General features: G+C 45.5%; 1 protein-coding gene across 8 annotated transcripts in view; it reads right to left on the bottom strand.

Moving 5' to 3' along the window:
* LOC132384983 (SRC kinase signaling inhibitor 1-like) overlaps window positions 1–19,552 on the bottom strand; it is a 498,151-nt gene that overhangs the window by 264,725 nt on the left and 213,874 nt on the right. The window contains exon 2 of one of the 8 annotated variants that reach the window (XM_059956696.1): window positions 19,195–19,215. The exons of the other annotated variants lie outside the window; for them this stretch is intronic. The gene's annotated coding sequence lies outside the window, so the exon portion shown is untranslated. The remainder of the gene's footprint in view (window positions 1–19,194; window positions 19,216–19,552) is intronic. 8 annotated transcript variants of the gene reach the window in all.

The raw sequence follows: 19,552 nt of genomic DNA, 5'->3' as shown, positions 1-19,552 counted from the left end.
ATATTGAGGTTGGGATTGGTGCGGAGGGGGCTATTTTTTTATAGTGAGGTTGGGATTGGTGCGGAGGGGGCTATTATTTATATTGAGGTTGGGATTGGTGCGGAGGGGGCTATTTTTTATAGTGAGGTTGGGATTGGTGCGGAGGGGGCTATTTTTTATAGTGAGGTTGGGATTGGTGCGGAGGGGGCTATTTTTTTATAGTGAGGTTGGGATTGGTGCGGAGGGGGGCTATTTTTTATAGTGAGGTTGGGATTGGTGCGGAGGGGCTATTTTTTATAGTGAGGTTGGGATTGGTGCGGAGGGGGCTATTTTTTATAGTGAGGTTGGGATTGGTGCGGAGGGGGCTATTTTTAGTGAGGTTGGGATTGGTGCGGAGGGGGCTATTTTTTATATTGAGGTTGGGATTGGTGCGGAGGGGGCTATTTTTTATATTGAGGTTGGGATTGGTGCGGAGGGGGCTATTTTTTATAGTGAGGTTGGGATTGGTGCGGAGGGGGCTATTTTTTATATTGAGGTTGGGATTGGTGCGGAGGGGGCTATTATTTATATTGAGGTTGGGATTGGTGCGGAGGGGGCTATTTTTTATAGTGAGGTTGGGATTGGTGCGGAGGGGGCTATTTTTTATAGTGAGGTTGGGATTGATGCGGAAGGGGCTATTTTTTATAGTGAGGTTGGGATTGGTGCGGAGGGGGCTATTATTTATATTGAGGTTGGGATTGGTGCGGAGGGGGCTATTTTTTATAGTGAGGTTCGGATTGGTGCGGAGGGGGCTATTATTTATATTGAGGTTGGGATTGGTGCGGAGGGGGCTATTTTTTATAGTGAGGTTGGGATTGGTGCGGAGGGGGCTATTATTTATACTGAGGTTGGGATTGGTGCGGAGGGGGCTATTATTTATATTGAGGTTGGGATTGGTGCGGAGGGGGCTATTATTTATATTGAGGTTGGGATTGGTGCGGAGGGGGCTATTTTTTATAGTGAGGTTGGGATTGGTGCGGAGGGGGCTATTTTTTATATTGAGGTTGGGATTGGTGCGGAGGGGGCTATTTTTTATAGTGAGGTTGGGATTGATGCGGAGGGGGCTATTTTTTATAGTGAGGTTGGGATTGGTGCGGAGGGGGCTATTTTTTATATTGAGGTTGGGATTGGTGCGGAGGGGGTTATTTTTTATAGTGAGGTTGGGATTGGTGCGGAGGGGGCTATTTTTTATAGTGAGGTTGGGATTGGTGCGGAGGGGGCTATTATTTATATTGAGGTTGGGATTGGTGTGGAAGGGACTATTTTTTATAGTGAGGTTGGGATTGGTGCGGAGGGGGCTATTTTTTATAGTGAGGTTGGGATTGGTGCGGAGGGGGCTATTTTTTATAGTGAGGTTGGGATTGGTGCGGACGGGGCTATTTTTTATAGTGAGGTTGGGATTGGTGCGGAGGGGGCTATTTTTTATATTGAGGTTGGGATTGGTGCGGAGGGGGCTATTTTTTATAGTGAGGTTGGGATTGGTGCGGAGGGGGCTATTTTTTATAGTGAGGTTGGGATTGGTGCGGAGGGGGCTATTTTTTATATTGAGGTTGGGATTGGTGCGGAGGGGGCTATTTTTTATATTGAGGTTGGGATTGGTGCGGAGGGGGCTATTATTTATATTGAGGTTGGGATTGGTGCGGAGGGGGCTATTATTTATATTGAGGTTGGGATTGGTGCGGAGGGGGCTATTATTTATATTGAGGTTGGGATTGGTGCGGAGGGGGCTATTTTTTATAGTGAGGTTGGGATTGGTGCGGAGGGGGCTATTTTTTATAGTGAGGTTGGGATTGGTGCGGAGGGGGCTATTTTTTATAGGGAGGTTGGGATTGGTGCGGAGGGGGCTATTTTTTATAGTGAGGTTGGGATTGGTGCGGAGGGGGCTATTTTTTATAGTGAGGTTGGGATTGGTGCGGAGTGGGCTATTTTTTATATTGAGGTTGGGATTGGTGCGGAGGGGGCTATTTTTTATATTGAGGTTGGGATTGGTGCGGAGGGGGCTATTATTTATATTGAGGTTGGGATTGGTGCGGAGGGGGCTATTATTTATATTGAGGTTGGGATTGGTGCGGAGGGGGCTATTATTTATATTGAGGTTGGGATTGGTGCGGAGGGGGCTATTTTTTATAGTGAGGTTGGGATTGGTGCGGAGGGGGCTATTTTTTATAGTGAGGTTGGGATTGGTGCGGAGGGGGCTATTATTTATATTGAGGTTGGGATTGGTGCGGAGGGGGCTATTTTTTATAGTGAGGTTGGGATTGGTGCGGAGGGGGCTATTTTTTATAGTGAGGTTGGGATTGGTGCGGAGGGGGCTATTTTTTATAGTGAGGTTGGGATTGGTGCGGAGGGGGCTATTTTTTATAGTGAGGTTGGGATTGGTGCGGAGGGGGCTATTTTTTATAGTGAGGTTGGGATTGGTGCGGAGGGGGCTATTTTTTATAGTGAGGTTGGGATTGGTGCGGAGGGGGCTATTTTTTATATTGAGGTTGGGATTGGTGCGGAGGGGGCTATTTTTTATAGTGAGGTTGGGATTGGTGCGGAGGGGGCTATTTTTTATAGTGAGGTTGGGATTGGTGCGCAGGGGGCTATTTTTTATATTGAGGTTGGGATTGGTGCAGAGGGGGCTATTATTTATATTGAGGTTGGGATTGGTGCGGAGGGGGCTATTTTTTATAGTGAGGTTGGGATTGGTGCGGAGGGGGCTATTTTTTATAGTGAGGTTGGGATTGATGCGGAAGGGGCTATTTTTTATAGTGAGGTTGGGATTGGTGCGGAGGGGGCTATTATTTATATTGAGGTTGGGATTGGTGCGGAGGGGGCTATTTTTTATAGTGAGGTTCGGATTGGTGCGGAGGGGGCTATTATTTATATTGAGGTTGGGATTGGTGCGGAGGGGGCTATTTTTTATAGTGAGGTTGGGATTGGTGCGGAGGGGGCTATTATTTATACTGAGGTTGGGATTGGTGCGGAGGGGGCTATTATTTATATTGAGGTTGGGATTGGTGCGGAGGGGGCTATTATTTATATTGAGGTTGGGATTGGTGCGGAGGGGGCTATTTTTTATAGTGAGGTTGGGATTGGTGCGGAGGGGGCTATTTTTTATATTGAGGTTGGGATTGGTGCGGAGGGGGCTATTTTTTATATTGAGGTTGGGATTGGTGCGGAGGGGGCTATTATTTATATTGAGGTTGGGATTGGTGCGGAGGGGGCTATTATTTATATTGAGGTTGGGATTGGTGCGGAGGGGGCTATTATTTATATTGAGTTTGGGATTGGTGCGGAGGGGGCTATTTTTTATAGTGAGGTTGGGATTGGTGCGGAGGGGGCTATTTTTTATAGTGAGGTTGGGATTGGTGCGGAGGGGGCTATTTTTTATAGGGAGGTTGGGATTGGTGCGGAGGGGGCTATTTTTTATAGGGAGGTTGGGATTGGTGCGGAGGGGGCTATTTTTTATAGTGAGGTTGGGATTGGTGCGGAGGGGGCTATTTTTTATAGTGAGGTTGGGATTGGTGCGGAGGGGGCTATTTTTTATATTGAGGTTGGGATTGGTGCGGAGGGGGCTATTTTTTATATTGAGGTTGGGATTGGTGCGGAGGGGGCTATTATTTATATTGAGGTTGGGATTGGTGCGGAGGGGGCTATTATTTATATTGAGGTTGGGATTGGTGCGGAGGGGGCTATTATTTATATTGAGGTTGGGATTGGTGCGGAGGGGGCTATTTTTTATAGTGAGGTTGGGATTGGTGCGGAGGGGGCTATTTTTTATAGTGAGGTTGGGATTGGTGCGGAGGGGGCTATTATTTATATTGAGGTTGGGATTGGTGCGGAGGGGGCTATTTTTTATAGTGAGGTTGGGATTGGTGCGGAGGGGGCTATTTTTTATAGTGAGGTTGGGATTGGTGCGGAGGGGGCTATTTTTTATAGTGAGGTTGGGATTGGTGCGGAGGGGGCTATTTTTTATAGTGAGGTTGGGATTGGTGCGGAGGGGGCTATTTTTTATAGTGAGGTTGGGATTGGTGCGGAGGGGGCTATTTTTTATAGTGAGGTTGGGATTGGTGCGGAGGGGGCTATTTTTTATATTGAGGTTGGGATTGGTGCGGAGGGGGCTATTTTTTATATTGAGGTTGGGATTGGTGCGGAGGGGGCTATTTTTTATAGTGAGGTTGGGATTGGTGCGGAGGGGGCTATTTTTTATATTGAGGTTGGGATTGGTGCGGAGGGGGCTATTATTTATATTGAGGTTGGGATTGGTGCGGAGGGGGCTATTTTTTATAGTGAGGTTGGGATTGGTGCGGAGGGGGCTATTTTTTATAGTGAGGTTGGGATTGGTGCGGAGGGGGCTATTATTTATATTGAGGTTGGGATTGGTGCGGAGGGGGCTATTTTTTATAGTGAGGTTCGGATTGGTGCGGAGGGGGCTATTATTTATATTGAGGTTGGGATTGGTGCGGAGGGGGCTATTTTTTATAGTGAGGTTGGGATTGGTGCGGAGGGGGCTATTATTTATACTGAGGTTGGGATTGGTGCGGAGGGGGCTATTATTTATATTGAGGTTGGGATTGGTGCGGAGGGGGCTATTATTTATATTGAGGTTGGGATTGGTGCGGAGGGGGCTATTTTTTATAGTGAGGTTGGGATTGGTGCGGAGGGGGCTATTTTTTATATTGAGGTTGGGATTGGTGCGGAGGGGGCTATTTTTTATAGTGAGGTTGGGATTGATGCGGAGGGGGCTATTTTTTATAGTGAGGTTGGGATTGGTGCGGAGGGGGCTATTTTTTATATTGAGGTTGGGATTGGTGCGGAGGGGGCTATTTTTTATAGTGAGGTTGGGATTGGTGCGGAGGGGGCTATTTTTTATAGTGAGGTTGGGATTGGTGCGGAGGGGGCTATTATTTATATTGAGGTTGGGATTGGTGTGGAAGGGACTATTTTTTATAGTGAGGTTGGGATTGGTGCGGAGGGGGCTATTTTTTATAGTGAGGTTGGGATTGGTGCGGAGGGGGCTATTTTTTATAGTGAGGTTGGGATTGGTGCGGACGGGGCTATTTTTTATAGTGAGGTTGGGATTGGTGCGGAGGGGGCTATTTTTTATATTGAGGTTGGGATTGGTGCGGAGGGGGCTATTTTTTATAGTGAGGTTGGGATTGGTGCGGAGGGGGCTATTTTTTATAGTGAGGTTGGGATTGGTGCGGAGGGGGCTATTTTTTATATTGAGGTTGGGATTGGTGCGGAGGGGGCTATTTTTTATATTGAGGTTGGGATTGGTGCGGAGGGGGCTATTATTTATATTGAGGTTGGGATTGGTGCGGAGGGGGCTATTATTTATATTGAGGTTGGGATTGGTGCGGAGGGGGCTATTATTTATATTGAGGTTGGGATTGGTGCGGAGGGGGCTATTTTTTATAGTGAGGTTGGGATTGGTGCGGAGGGGGCTATTTTTTATAGTGAGGTTGGGATTGGTGCGGAGGGGGCTATTTTTTATATGGAGGTTGGGATTGGTGCGGAGGGGGCTATTTTTTATAGTGAGGTTGGGATTGGTGCGGAGGGGGCTATTTTTTATAGTGAGGTTGGGATTGGTGCGGAGTGGGCTATTTTTTATATTGAGGTTGGGATTGGTGCGGAGGGGGCTATTTTTTATATTGAGGTTGGGATTGGTGCGGAGGGGGCTATTATTTATATTGAGGTTGGGATTGGTGCGGAGGGGGCTATTATTTATATTGAGGTTGGGATTGGTGCGGAGGGGGCTATTATTTATATTGAGGTTGGGATTGGTGCGGAGGGGGCTATTTTTTATAGTGAGGTTGGGATTGGTGCGGAGGGGGCTATTTTTTATAGTGAGGTTGGGATTGGTGCGGAGGGGGCTATTATTTATATTGAGGTTGGGATTGGTGCGGAGGGGGCTATTTTTTATAGTGAGGTTGGGATTGGTGCGGAGGGGGCTATTTTTTATAGTGAGGTTGGGATTGGTGCGGAGGGGGCTATTTTTTATAGTGAGGTTGGGATTGGTGCGGAGGGGGCTATTTTTTATAGTGAGGTTGGGATTGGTGCGGAGGGGGCTATTTTTTATAGTGAGGTTGGGATTGGTGCGGAGGGGGCTATTTTTTATAGTGAGGTTGGGATTGGTGCGGAGGGGGCTATTTTTTATATTGAGGTTGGGATTGGTGCAGAGGGGGCTATTATTTATATTGAGGTTGGGATTGGTGCGGAGGGGGCTATTTTTTATAGTGAGGTTGGGATTGGTGCGGAGGGGGCTATTTTTTATAGTGAGGTTGGGATTGATGCGGAAGGGGCTATTTTTTATAGTGAGGTTGGGATTGGTGCGGAGGGGGCTATTATTTATATTGAGGTTGGGATTGGTGCGGAGGGGGCTATTTTTTATAGTGAGGTTCGGATTGGTGCGGAGGGGGCTATTATTTATATTGAGGTTGGGATTGGTGCGGAGGGGGCTATTTTTTATAGTGAGGTTGGGATTGGTGCGGAGGGGGCTATTATTTATATTGAGGTTGGGATTGGTGCGGAGGGGGCTATTTTTTATAGTGAGGTTGGGATTGGTGCGGAGGGGGCTATTATTTATACTGAGGTTGGGATTGGTGCGGAGGGGGCTATTATTTATATTGAGGTTGGGATTGGTGCGGAGGGGGCTATTATTTATATTGAGGTTGGGATTGGTGCGGAGGGGGCTATTTTTTATAGTGAGGTTGGGATTGGTGCGGAGGGGGCTATTTTTTATATTGAGGTTGGGATTGGTGCGGAGGGGGCTATTTTTTATAGTGAGGTTGGGATTGATGCGGAGTGGGCTATTTTTTATAGTGAGGTTGGGATTGGTGCGGAGGGGGCTATTTTTTATATTGAGGTTGGGATTGGTGCGGAGGGGGCTATTTTTTATAGTGAGGTTGGGATTGGTGCGGAGGGGGCTATTTTTTATAGTGAGGTTGGGATTGGTGCGGAGGGGGCTATTATTTATATTGAGGTTGGGATTGGTGTGGAAGGGACTATTTTTTATAGTGAGGTTGGGATTGGTGCGGAGGGGGCTATTTTTTATAGTGAGGTTGGGATTGATGCGGAGGGGGCTATTTTTTATAGTGAGGTTGGGATTGGTGCGGAGGGGGCTATTATTTATAGTGAGGTTGGGATTGGTGCGGAGGGGGCTATTTTTTATAGTGAGGTTGGGATTGGTGCAGAGGGGGCTATTTTTTATAGTGAGGTTGGGATTGGTGCGGAGGGGGCTATTATTTATAGTGAGGTTGGGATTGGTGCGGAGGGGGCTATTTTTTATATTGAGGTTGGGATTGGTGCAGAGGGGGCTATTTTTTATAGTGAGGTTGGGATTGGTGCGGAGGGGGCTATTATTTATAGTGAGGTTGGGATTGGTGCGGAGGGGGCTATTTTTATATAGTGAGGTTGGGATTGGTGCGGAGGGGACTATTATTTATAGTGAGGTTGGGATTGGTGCGGAGGGGGCTATTTTTTATAGTGAGGTTGGGATTGGTGCAGAGGGGGCTATTATTTATAGTGAGGTTGGGATTGGTGCGGAGGGGGCTATTATTTATAGTGAGGTTGGGATTGGTGCGGAGGGGGCTATTTTTATATAGTGAGGTTGGGATTCAGGTTGGGAAACATCGACAGTGCTTCTTCCTATAGATGCTGCCTGGCCTGCTGTGTTCCACCAGCATTTTGTGTGTGTTGCAATAATATAAAATGCACAGTTGCATTATTGAGAAGGTACTTGAGAAGCTGAAAGGTCTGAAGGTAGATAAATCACCTGGACCAGATGAACTACACCCCAGGGTTCTGAAAGAGGTAGCTGAAGGGATTGTGGAGGCATTAGTAATAATCTTTCAAAAATCACTAGATTCTGGAATAGCACTGAAGGACTGGAAAATTATAAATGTCAGTCCACTCTTAAAGAAGGGAGGGGAACAGAAGAATTGAATTGACTTGATTACTTACATCCTTCATATACCTGAGTAAAATTCTTTATGTTACTTTGTCTAAATGTGCAATTTATAATAAATATTATGTACAACAGGATAGTCAATATGACATAGAAATACAATTGTATCAGCATGAATTAATCAGTCTGATGGCCTGGTGGAAGAAGCTGTCCTGGAGCCTGTTGGTCCTGGCTTTTATGCTGCGGTACTGTTTCCTGGATGGTAGCAGCTGGAACAGTTTGTGGTTGGGGTGACTCCGGTCCCCAATGATCCTCCGGGCCCTTTTTACATACCTGTCTTTGTAAATGTCCTGAACAGTGGGAAGTTCCCATCTACAGATGCGCTGGGCTGTCCACGTCACTCTCTGCAGAGTCCTGCGATTGAGGGAGGTACAGTTCCCAGACCAGGCAGTGATGCAGCCAGTCAGGATGCTCTCAATTGTGCCCTTGTAGAAAGCTCTTAGAATTTGGGGGGCCCATACCAAACTTCTTCAACCGTCTGAGGTGAAAGAGGGGCTGTTGTGCTTTTTCACCACACAGCCGGTGTGTATAGACCACGTGAGATCCTCGGTGATGTGGATGCTGAGGAACTTAAAGCTGTTCACCCTCTCAACCTCAGATCCATTGATGTCAATAGGGGTGAGCCTGTCTCCATTCCCACTGTAATCCACAACCAGCTCCCTTGTTGTTGTGACATTGAGGGAGAGGTTGTTTTCTTGACATCACTGTGTCAGGGTGATGACTTCTGCTCTGTCGGCTGCCTCATTATTATTTGAGATTAGGCCAATCTATGTAGTGTCGTCAGCAAATTTAATTAGCAGATTGGAGCTGTGGGCGGTGACGCAGTTATGGGTATACAGAGAGTAAAGGAGGGGACTCAGTACACAGCCTTGTAGGGCTCCTGTGTTGAGGGTCAGAGGGGCAGAGGTGAGGGAGCCCATTCTTACCACCTGCCGGCAATCTGACGGGAAGTCCAGGATCCAGCTACACAAGGCAGGGTGAAGGCCGAGGTCTCTGAGCTTCTTGTTGAGCCTGGAGGGAATTATGGTGTTGAATGCTGAACTGCAGTCCAAGAACAGCATTCTCACATAAGCATCCCTTATAAAGGAAATTATAAGCCAGTTAGCCTGAATTCAGTGGTTGGGAAGATGTTAGAGTCAATTATTAAAGGATGAGGTTTCAAACTAGTTGGAGGCACATGATAAAGTGGGCCAAATTCAGTGTGCTTTCCTTCAGGGAAATCTTGCCTGACAGATCTGTTGGAATTGTTTGGATAGACAAAGTAGAGACAATGGATATTGCTTACTTCAATTATCAGAAAGCCTCTGACAAAGCACTGCACATGAGGCTGCTTAACAAAGTAAGAACCCATGGCATTACAAGATACTAGCAAGGATAGAAGATTGGATGACTGACAGGAGGCAATGGGTGGCAATAAAGGGGGCATTTTCTGGCTGCCTGGCAGTAACTACTGGTGTTCTGCAGGGGTTAGTGCTGAGGCAACTTCTTTTCACATTGCATGTCAATGATTTGGATTATGGAATTGATGGCTTTGTGGCCAAGTTTGTGGATGATACAAAGTTTGCATAGACGGACATAGGTAGATTGGAGGAATGGCAGATGGAATATAGTTTAGGGAAGTGTGTAGTCATATACTTTGGTATTAATTGGGGGGGGCAGTGGAATTCAAAAACCAGGGGTGCAAAGGGATTTGGGAGTCCTTGTGTAGGATCCCCTAAAGGTTAACTTGCAGGTTGAGTTGGTGGTAAGGAAGGCAAGTGCAATGTTAGCATTCATTTTGAGAGGACTAGAATATAAAAGCAAGGATGTAATGCTGAGGTTTTATAAGGCATTGGTCAGACCTCACTTGGAGTATTGAGAGCAATTTTGGGCCCCTTATTGAAGAAAACATGTTTTGATACTGGAGAAGATCCAGAGGAATTTCATAAGTATGATTCTGAGAATAAAAGGGTTAATGTACGAGGAGCATTTTTGTGGCTCTGGGTCTGTACTCACTGGAAGTTAGGAGAATGAGAGGGGATCTCATTGAAACTTACTGAATATTGAAAGGCCTAGACAGAGTGGATGTGGAGAGAATGTTTCTTCTGTGGGAAAGTCTTAGGACCAGAGGGCACAGATTGAGAATAGAGGGACATTCTTTCAGAATAGAGATTATGAGGAACTTATTTCGCAAGAGGGTGTGAATCCATGTAATTCATTGCCACAGGTGGCTGTGGAGACCAAGTCATTGGGTATATTTAAAATAGAAGTTGATAGGTTCTTGATTAGTCAGGGCATCAAAGGTTATGGGAGAAGGAAGGTGAATGGAGTTGAGAGGGCTAATAACTCAACCATGAAGGAATGGTGGAGCAGCCTCAATCTGCTCTCATGTCTTATGGTTTCCATACCAAGCTGTGATACAATCAGTCAGAAAACCAGCTGAATTTAACCCTGTGTTTGCAACAGAGTGATCTTGTGAATTTTCTGCTCCTGTCAAACCAGGGCCTCATCCACATGCTGAGGAAGCTCTCTTTTTAAATTAAGAAATTGCATAGAATAAAAGATAAAGCAAAGTATAGCAGGGGAGTGCTGCCTTTCTGGGGCAACTCACCCCTTCAAGGAAGTGATTACAAGTACTCAGAAGCTAATTAGATCACAAATTCCCTCATGACTTTGAGATGATATACTGACGTGAAATGAACAGGCATCTCTCTCAAGGATTGTCCTCCAGCACAATTGATGGAGAAGACAGGAGTCAAAAGCAATACTTCTCCCATCAGGAATACCCAGGATAACGTTGCTCATGTCTATCTGAGTGACAAATTTAGCAATAACAACATGGTTGCTCGCCTCAAGATGAAACATCAATAATTTTTTTTCTGGCTGGCAGCCTCCAGCTCATCAAAAGAAAGAATCGAACCTGGACCAAAGACACAATCTGGATTCAGGTTCCACGACGTTCAATTCAGTGTTTTCTGATGTATTTGTCTGTTGTGGCTTTCAGACAGCTTTGAAACACCTTCCGTCATTCATTGAGGACTCAATTGAAAGTCACTCTGAAGTCACCAAGATCTTCAACTAGGGCAATACAGTAGTGTAGCAGTTAGCGTCAGCTTTATGATGGAGGTTCAATTCTGCTGTTGCTTATAAGGAGATTTTACGCTCTCCCCATGACTGCAAGGGTTTCATTTGGGTGCTGAAGCCTCCTCCCACTTTCCAAAGACATGCGGGTTAGAGTTAGTAAATTGTGGGTGCCGGAAGCATATTGAAACTTGTGGGCTGTCCTCAACACAAACAATCCATTTCATTAGATGCTTCAATGTATATGTAACAAATAAGGTAATTTTTAAAACAATCTTTAAACTCTTGGTTTGGAAGAAAAGTACGTCAGCTGATTCGGTCCCTTGAGCTCATTCACATGTTCTGTTAGGTCACAGTGCCTTTTTACCACAAGTCATTGCATCAGATCTCTTATCTGATTAAACTCTTGATTTCAGTAACCACAGCTTTTTCCTGACTGTTACTGCCCACAATTTAAAAACATTGTCCCCCATTTTACCTCGCAACAGCTTTGTTCTAATTTTGCGACTGATTTGACATATAATTAATTGTTGAGCTTTGAATTTCATGATTGTATAATTATTGCCTCTAAAAACTGGGAAGACATTGCACTTAATATATCCACCTGAAGGAAATCTGTGCAACGTGAGTGTGACCTCTGCTGTATCACAGAGAACAAGTGGTAGCTGTGAAAGGAGAGACTGACAATCTAAAAAACCAACCACGAACCACAGCCTCCCTTGCCCACACTGCATCAGAATATGTGGAGCCCAGATCGGCCACTGCAGCCACCTGAGGACTGGCCAATAGACAACTGCTTAGGAGAAAATCATACTCGACTCGAGGGATCGCACTAATACATGCAATTGCTTCTGTGACTACAACTTTTCAAGTTAACTCCTGGACTGCAGGAGAATGAGGGGAGATCTTACAGAAGTACAGTATAGAAAATTACAAGAGGTATAGATAGGATGAATGCACAACAGGTTAATTTCCTTCAAACTTAGGAGGGTTAATGGCACCTAATGGCAACTCCTTTGCTTGAATCTTCGGAAGCAGCTCTATTTCCATCATTAATATCTCTACTTTTCCCTTTCAGGGTTCTTTTGAAGACCTTGACCTGGAGTTACACACTGACTATGGTACTTTGTGGGAATGGGACCCGCTCTCGGGGTTTCACAATCGACCGTTGTTGTTCAGCGTGCCAAAGGCTCGGCCCAAGAGTTGGGCTCAAATTTGTTAGCCTGGGGTCTCAGGGCTCTGGAGACGGGTGGATCGAGGGTCGGTGTCACGGCAGGAGACCCTTGTGTCGTCGGGGGCAAATGACTTAATTCTGCTCCTATGTCTTATGGAGTTCACTTCAACTATCCTGACTGCAGTCTACATTCAACCTAAAGCAGATACCTACACTCAATGAACTATATTCTGTGATCGTGATTAACAACCTTGAAACGAGATATCCTGAGCCCCTCTTCATCATTGCTGGCAACTTCAACCAGGCCAACTTCAAGAGTCTGCTACCAAAATACCTCCAGCACATTCCCACCAAGAACCCAAAAATCAATGACAACTAAGGATGCCTACTGATCCACACACAGCCCCCATTTAGGTAAATCAGACCAGCAGGCTATGTCCCTTCTCCCTGCATTCAAACAGAAACATGAGAAGTACAAAATGTCATCAGGTGCTGGTCTGAAGATAGATGAATTTCTATGCGACTGCTTTGAGTTGCTAAACTGGTCAAAGCGTCTGCAGCCAGCCTCAATGTGGTCATTGTGTATAAAGAGGACAATCCAGAAACCAAGGATGAACAGGACTGTTCAAATTGTGTAACCCCAACCTACACAAGAAATTGGGATACAATTTCTATAAACCTATCAGAGATGCCTAGAGACAGTACCAGTACAAAACCTATTCCCAGTTGTGGTAGGGCTTAAATGCTTTAACAAACTACAAAAGTGAAATCAGGCAGCATCACCAACAACAAAACGGCCCTTCTTGGTGAGCTTAACACATCTCCAATGCACCTGAATCCATATGCAGAACTTAGATCAGTCCTCTAGAGTGAACCCATGGATGAAATGCTGGACAGAGAAGCCGGTGGGGGTACTTGCACACATTTTTTAAGCTTCCCAAGTTTCAATCAGAGGCTCACAACTGCTTTAAGACAACTTAAACTTGTGTGGTGGGGTGGAGATACGTCTCTACCAAAGGGAGTGTAAGGCACTCCTTCCTTCTGCAATCCTGCAGGTCAGCCTTGGGCAAGGTGTAACACCCGCTTAGCTTCCCGATCAGGGTCACGTGAAACCACGGGAGCAGGCGGTGGACGGTCGTACGAGCAGCCGGTGCAGATCACAAATCCTGGTTATGTGACCACTGACACCAGGCAGACAATCTCTGAAGAATTAATGGCTGGGGTCACCCATCGTGTAAAGACACTGCCCAGAAGAAAGCGATAGCAAACCACTTCTGTAGAAAAAATTGCCAAGAACAATCAAAGTCATGGAAAGACCATGATTGTCCACGTCATATGACATGGCACATAATGAATGAATGAATGAACATCTCAATACTTCAGAAAAGCAAGGTAACATGAATTAATGACCACCACAGTGCCTCTGGCATCTACCATCATGAAGTGCTTTGAGAGACTTTTCCTGGTACGTTTCTACTCCAGCCTTACAGCCAAACTCAACCCAATTTTTCTCCTGCTGAAACAGGTCTATGGTGGAGTAGAAATGTATATGGATTTTTCAGAAATGCGTGTAGGATCTCCCTGATCCTACACACTTCTGAAACATTTGGACACTTATGACAGACTATTGTATATTGACTACAGTTCCACCTTCAATACTATAGTTACTAAGAAACTCAGCTCCAAACTCTTCGACCTGAGAATCAACACCTCCCTTTGCGAGTGGATAGAGCTGAAAAAATCTACAGATGCTGGAAATCCAAGTGACACACACATAATGCTGGAGGAACTCAGTAGGTCAGGTAGCATCTATGGAAAAAGTGAATGGTCAACGCTTCGGGCCAAGACCAGTCCTGATGAAGGGTCTTCGCCCAAAATATCGACTGCTTACTCTTTTCCCTAGATGCTGCCTGGCTTGCTGAGTTCCTCCTGCATTTTGTTTGCAAGTGGATCCTTAATTTCCTGACCAATAGACTACAATCATTAAGGATAGACATCAACACTGGTGCCCCTTAAGGTTGTGTCCTCAGCCCCCTACTCTACTCCCTGTATACTTATGACTGTGTAGCCAGATTCTGATCTGAATCTACCTACAATAAGCTTGCAGATAATATCACTGTCGTGGGACGCATCTCAAATAACGATGAGTCTAAGTACAGGAAGGAAGTACGGCCCAGAGCCATGGTGTCATCTTAAAAAAACTTTCCCTCGATGTCAGCAATACAAAAGAGCTGGTCATTGACTTCAGGAAATGGGGGGCGGGGGTGCACATGCTGCTGTTTACATCAGTGGTGTTGTGGTTGAGAGCTTCAAGATCCTAGGAGTAGACAGGCTTTTGGTGATGTTCTAGTCCAACCATGCAGGTGCCATAGCCAAGAAAGTGCCTCTACTTTCTCAAGTGGCAAAACAAATTTTGCATGTCCCAATTTTTATCAAAGCACATGGAAAGCATCCTATCCACATCTATCACAGCTTGGTACAGCAACTGCTCTGTTTGTGACTGGAGGAACTGCAGAAAGCTGTGGACACAGCTTAGCACATAGCCGAAAGTCTTCCATCCTTGGACTAGCTATGCTTCTTGCTGCCTTGATAATCAAAGACACACCCCAACTGATAACTTTCTCTTTACCTACTTCCCATCAGACAGAAGATACAAAAGCCTGAAAACATGCACCACAGGGTTCAAGGACAGCTTCTAATGCACTGATATAAGACAATTGAACAGTACCCCACTATGATTAAAATAGACACTTGACCTCACAATCAATCTCCTCATGGCCTTATTGTCTGCCTGCTCTACACTTTCTCTGTACCTGTAACACATTATTCCGCATTGTTATTGTTTTCCCCTTGTACTACCTCAATGTAATGACATAATGAAATGATTTGTATGGACAGCATGCAAAACCAAGTTTCTCTCTGCATCTCAGTTCACATGACAGTAATAAACCAACCTAGCAACTGAATCTCTTCTTATTCTGCAACTGGTGGTCTGCCTTTAATCACCTGGGTCCAAGCTGTCGTGTTCCCTCCAGAACTGTGCAGATCTATCCCTCTCGGTCAATCAGGGCTGGAACTATCTAAAAACATCACCATTCCTACATTGAGTCTATTTGTTGACAGATTATTATGATCATTTGTGAAGCCATCCTTGATTTTATGTACCTTTTCATGGGACATCATGTTGCAACTGTACAAATTGTTAGGGAGACAACACTCGGGAGTACCACAAACAAGAGAAAATCTGAGCAACACACACAAAATGCTGGAGGAACTCAGCAGGCCAGGCAGCATCTGTGGAAAAAAGTATAGTCAACGTTTTGGGCCAAAACCCTTCAGCTGGACTGGAGAAAAAAAGCTGAGGAGTAGATTTAAAAGGTGGGGGAGGGGAAAGAGAAGTGCCAGGTGATAGGTGAAACCTGGAAGGGGGGGGGGGATGAGATAAAGAGCTAGAAAGTTGTTTGGCGAAAGAGACAGAAGGCCATGAAAGAAAGAATAAAAGTTGGGAGGGGGGGGAGGAGTCCAGAGGGAGGCTATGGGCAGGCAAGGAAATAACATGAGAGATTGAGGAGAGGCATTACTGGAAGTTTGAGAAATTGATGTTCATGCCATCAGGTTGGAGGCTACCCAAAAGGAATACAAAGTGTTGTTCCTCCAACCTAAGTGTGGCCTCATCCTGACAATGGAGGAGTCCGCCATAACAAGCAGGATTTCCCAGTGGTCACCCATTTTAATTCCACACCCCATTCCCATTCCATTATGGCCATCCATAGCCTCCTCCACTCTCGGGATAAGGTTACACTCAGGTTGGAGGAACAACACCTTATATTCCATTTGGGTAGCCTCCAACCCGATGGCATGAATATCAAACTTCCAGTAATGCCTCTCCCCTCCACCCCCCCCACTTCCCATCTCCTTGGCCCTCTCCCATGTCATCTACTTGCCTGCCCATCGCCTCCCTCTGGTGCTCCTCCCTTCCCTCCCATTTTTTTTCTTTCTTCCATGGTCTTCTCTCTTTTTCATCAATCAACTTCCTAGCTCTTTGCTTCATCCTTCCCCCTCCAAGTTTCCCCTATCGCCTGGTGTTTCTCCCTCCCTCCCCCCACCTTTCAAATCTACTCCTCAGCTTTTTTTCTCCAGTCCTGCCAAAGGGTTTCAGCCCGAAACATCGACTGTACTCTTTTCCACAGATGCTGCCTGGCCTGCTGAGTTCCTCCAGCATTTTGTGTGTGTTGCTTGGGAGTATTATGCACACTTCTGGTCACCTGGCCATAGGAAAGATGTCCTTAAGCTACAGAGTGCAGTAAAGAGGGCTTTGAGGGCAGGTGAGGATGGAGAGGCTGGCACTCCCCCCCCCCCCCCCCCCGAAGTACAGGAGGCTGACAGGAGACCCTACCATGGAACATAAGATCATGAGGGACGTAGATAAGTTGGTTTCTATCCCCCACCCCAAGAGTAGGGGAGTCCAGGGTGGCAGTGTGGAGATACATTTCCACCAAAGGAGGTGCAAAATACTTCTTCTCTCTTTTAGCCTGCAGGTCATCCTGGGGCAAGGTAGAGCATCTGCTTAGTTCTTCCCCCCCAATCGGATCAGGGTCACGTGAAGCACAAACTCTAAAGAGTATTCTTACCCGTCTTGTAAAGACACTCCCAGAAGAAGGCAAACCACTTCTGTAGAAAAAAATTGCCAAGCCAATCATAGTCATCTTGATCACCTACGTCATGTAACATGGCACATAATGATGAGGGGGGAGTCTAACACAAGATAACAGATTTAAGGTGAGAGGGGAAAAGATTTAAAAGGAGAGGGGCAATATTTTCCACAGAGAATAGTGGGTATATGGAACAAGTTGCTGAAAGAAGATGTAAAGGTGGGTACAACTACAATGTTTAAAAGACATTTAGACAGCTACATTGATAAAGTGGCTCCCGACCTTTCTTATGCCCCGGGACCCTTACTATTAACCAAGGGGTCTGTGGACCCTGGTTTAGAGGAATATGGGCCAAGTCCAAGAACAGATTACCTTGCAGAACATTAGTAAATTGATAAGAAATCTAAAGGTTTTATAATCACCATGTCAGACACCAGCTGCTATTGCATAGTTTGATCATTGACCCTCACTTGTGTAAACAGCTGGGGAAAATCACAGATTCTGGACCCTACTTATTTGCAGCGGGCTGCTGTAGGTTTTCTTGTCTTGGTGCCAATTCATGTTAATTTTTAGCTAACAAGCAATCAATTCAAACCTTTCTTTTAAACTTTTATTTAGAGACACAGCATGGTAACAGGCCCTTCTGGCTCAATGAGCCTGTGCTGCCCAATTACACCCATGTGACCGATTAGCCTACCAATCCGTACGTCGTTGGAATGTGGGAGAAAACCAGAGCACCCAGAGGAAATCCACACAGTCGCAAGCAGAGAGCAGTGGGAACTGAACCTGGATCACTGCCACTGTAATAGTGTTATGCTAATTGCTAGGCTACTGTACCATTCCTTCAATATTTTATTTTATTCTATGAAAATCAAAGAGAACATATATAATGGGAAACAGGTTATTCTCCCAGGCTGTACACTGAAGTCCATACCAGCACTCAGGCCTCATCACACATGAAGTGCCAGCAGCATAATACTAAAGTTGTAACTTGTGTCATAAATGCACCATATTATTTGTTAATTTACTGTGGTCATATTAAATTAGGTTCCTTAAGGTTGTTATAGCTGGGTGTGGTAATGGGGACAAGCTCCCTCTACATATTAAATGCTCCCAATGGCACGCACCTCAAATAGCCTCTGACAACCAAGTCCAACTCCTGGCCTTCACGTGTGGCTTAACTAATAAACCCAGCGGAATCTTTTCTACTGACAGAAGGGGCACCTTAAAATCGGTCGCTTCAGGCAGATGGGGCTTGTCAGCTCATCGAGGAGAAGGAAAACTCTGATCTCAAACCCATTCATGGGGAAGGCTTTGGGAGTAAACCCTGAGGGAAAAGCCCAAAGCAGGAATCCCTAAGGCAGTCTGACGTTGAATTCAACGTTGACCGACAACTCCTGCAACGCTGCTGGTGCCAAACTGTATGGGTCTCTGCTATTCCTTCAGATTCATCAGCTGCACGGAGAGGGGGAGCCTGCTTCACGGGCAACAGCTTGCTCTCCATATCATACTGCCCTGGCTTGTGTATCTAGACAGCTAGGACACAACATTCATGATCGGGCCCAACATTACTTTATGTGTTAGGTGTGAAAGTCATATGTAGTGTGTTATGTACCTTGGTCTGGAAGAATGTGGTTTCGTTTTCCGTATAAACGTGTATGGTTGAATGACAATACACTGAACTTGAATGTGAACTTTAAATGATCTTAAATGCTTAATACAGGGGTTCCCAACCTTTTTTATGCCATAGATCGCTACCATTAACTGAGGGGTCCATGGACCCCAAGTTGGGAACCCCTGGCTTAATAGAAAACTTTGCCCATGTTTGCAGATGCTGGCATCACTCCTTTGTTCAATTCCTGCACTCTCCACCATTAAGACATTGTGTCTTGAAAGGAGGTGCACTTTTCTCTATTCAGTCATTTTAATTAATTAAAAACAATGACAATTTCACTAGAAGCACAAACTATATACCAGCATCTAATCCTTCACATTTAATGCATTGCTGTTCCCCTGCATCAACGGCATAAACTAAATAAAACCAGCAACATACTTTCAATTAATATTGCTCTGAAATTAATATTTTCTCTTAAATAGAAAGCAGGTGGTTGGGTGGGGATGGCAGCGGGAGGTGGGGTGTGGAAGAACTTCGGAATGGAAGAAGAGAGCAGCAGGTAAGGCAGGCAGCAACAGAACAAAGTGGATGGAGAACCTTGCCTCAAGCCCCGTTGGCATGAACACAGAACACAAGTGTTTGGCGATATCACTGGCTGACCAGACCCCACAGAACTCATGCAGAGCGCATGCATAAATGGCTGCTTAGAAGCGGTACTGACCTTGAAGCTCCAATAGTTAGACTGCAATGATAAAATTAATAGATGAGTTATTGGTTACGTTTTATCAGCAGTGCATTTTAAAAGGCATGAATTGCTCACACCAACCCCATTTAAAAGTTTTTTTTTACAATTTCTGAAGGGAGGGAAAGCCACCATCACTTGGGTCTTCTCCCCAACTCTTTGCATTTATTTCATCTATGGCACTGGGCACCATTTGCACTGGAGGCTGTTGTGTGTGAAGACAAGGGTAAATGTGCATCTCAGCATAATGCTACCTTCCCCCAAGGCCTAAAATCAAGAGGGTCCTTCTACTGGGAGCAGTGGCGATGTGAGTGACACCCCCACCCCTCAGCCTAAA

This window comes from Hypanus sabinus, chromosome X1 (assembly GCF_030144855.1).
Source record: "Hypanus sabinus isolate sHypSab1 chromosome X1, sHypSab1.hap1, whole genome shotgun sequence".
NCBI classification, from domain to species: domain Eukaryota; kingdom Metazoa; phylum Chordata; class Chondrichthyes; order Myliobatiformes; family Dasyatidae; genus Hypanus; species Hypanus sabinus.
Note: the sequence above shows the minus strand (reverse complement) of the source record. Positions and strands in the feature narration are given on the sequence as shown.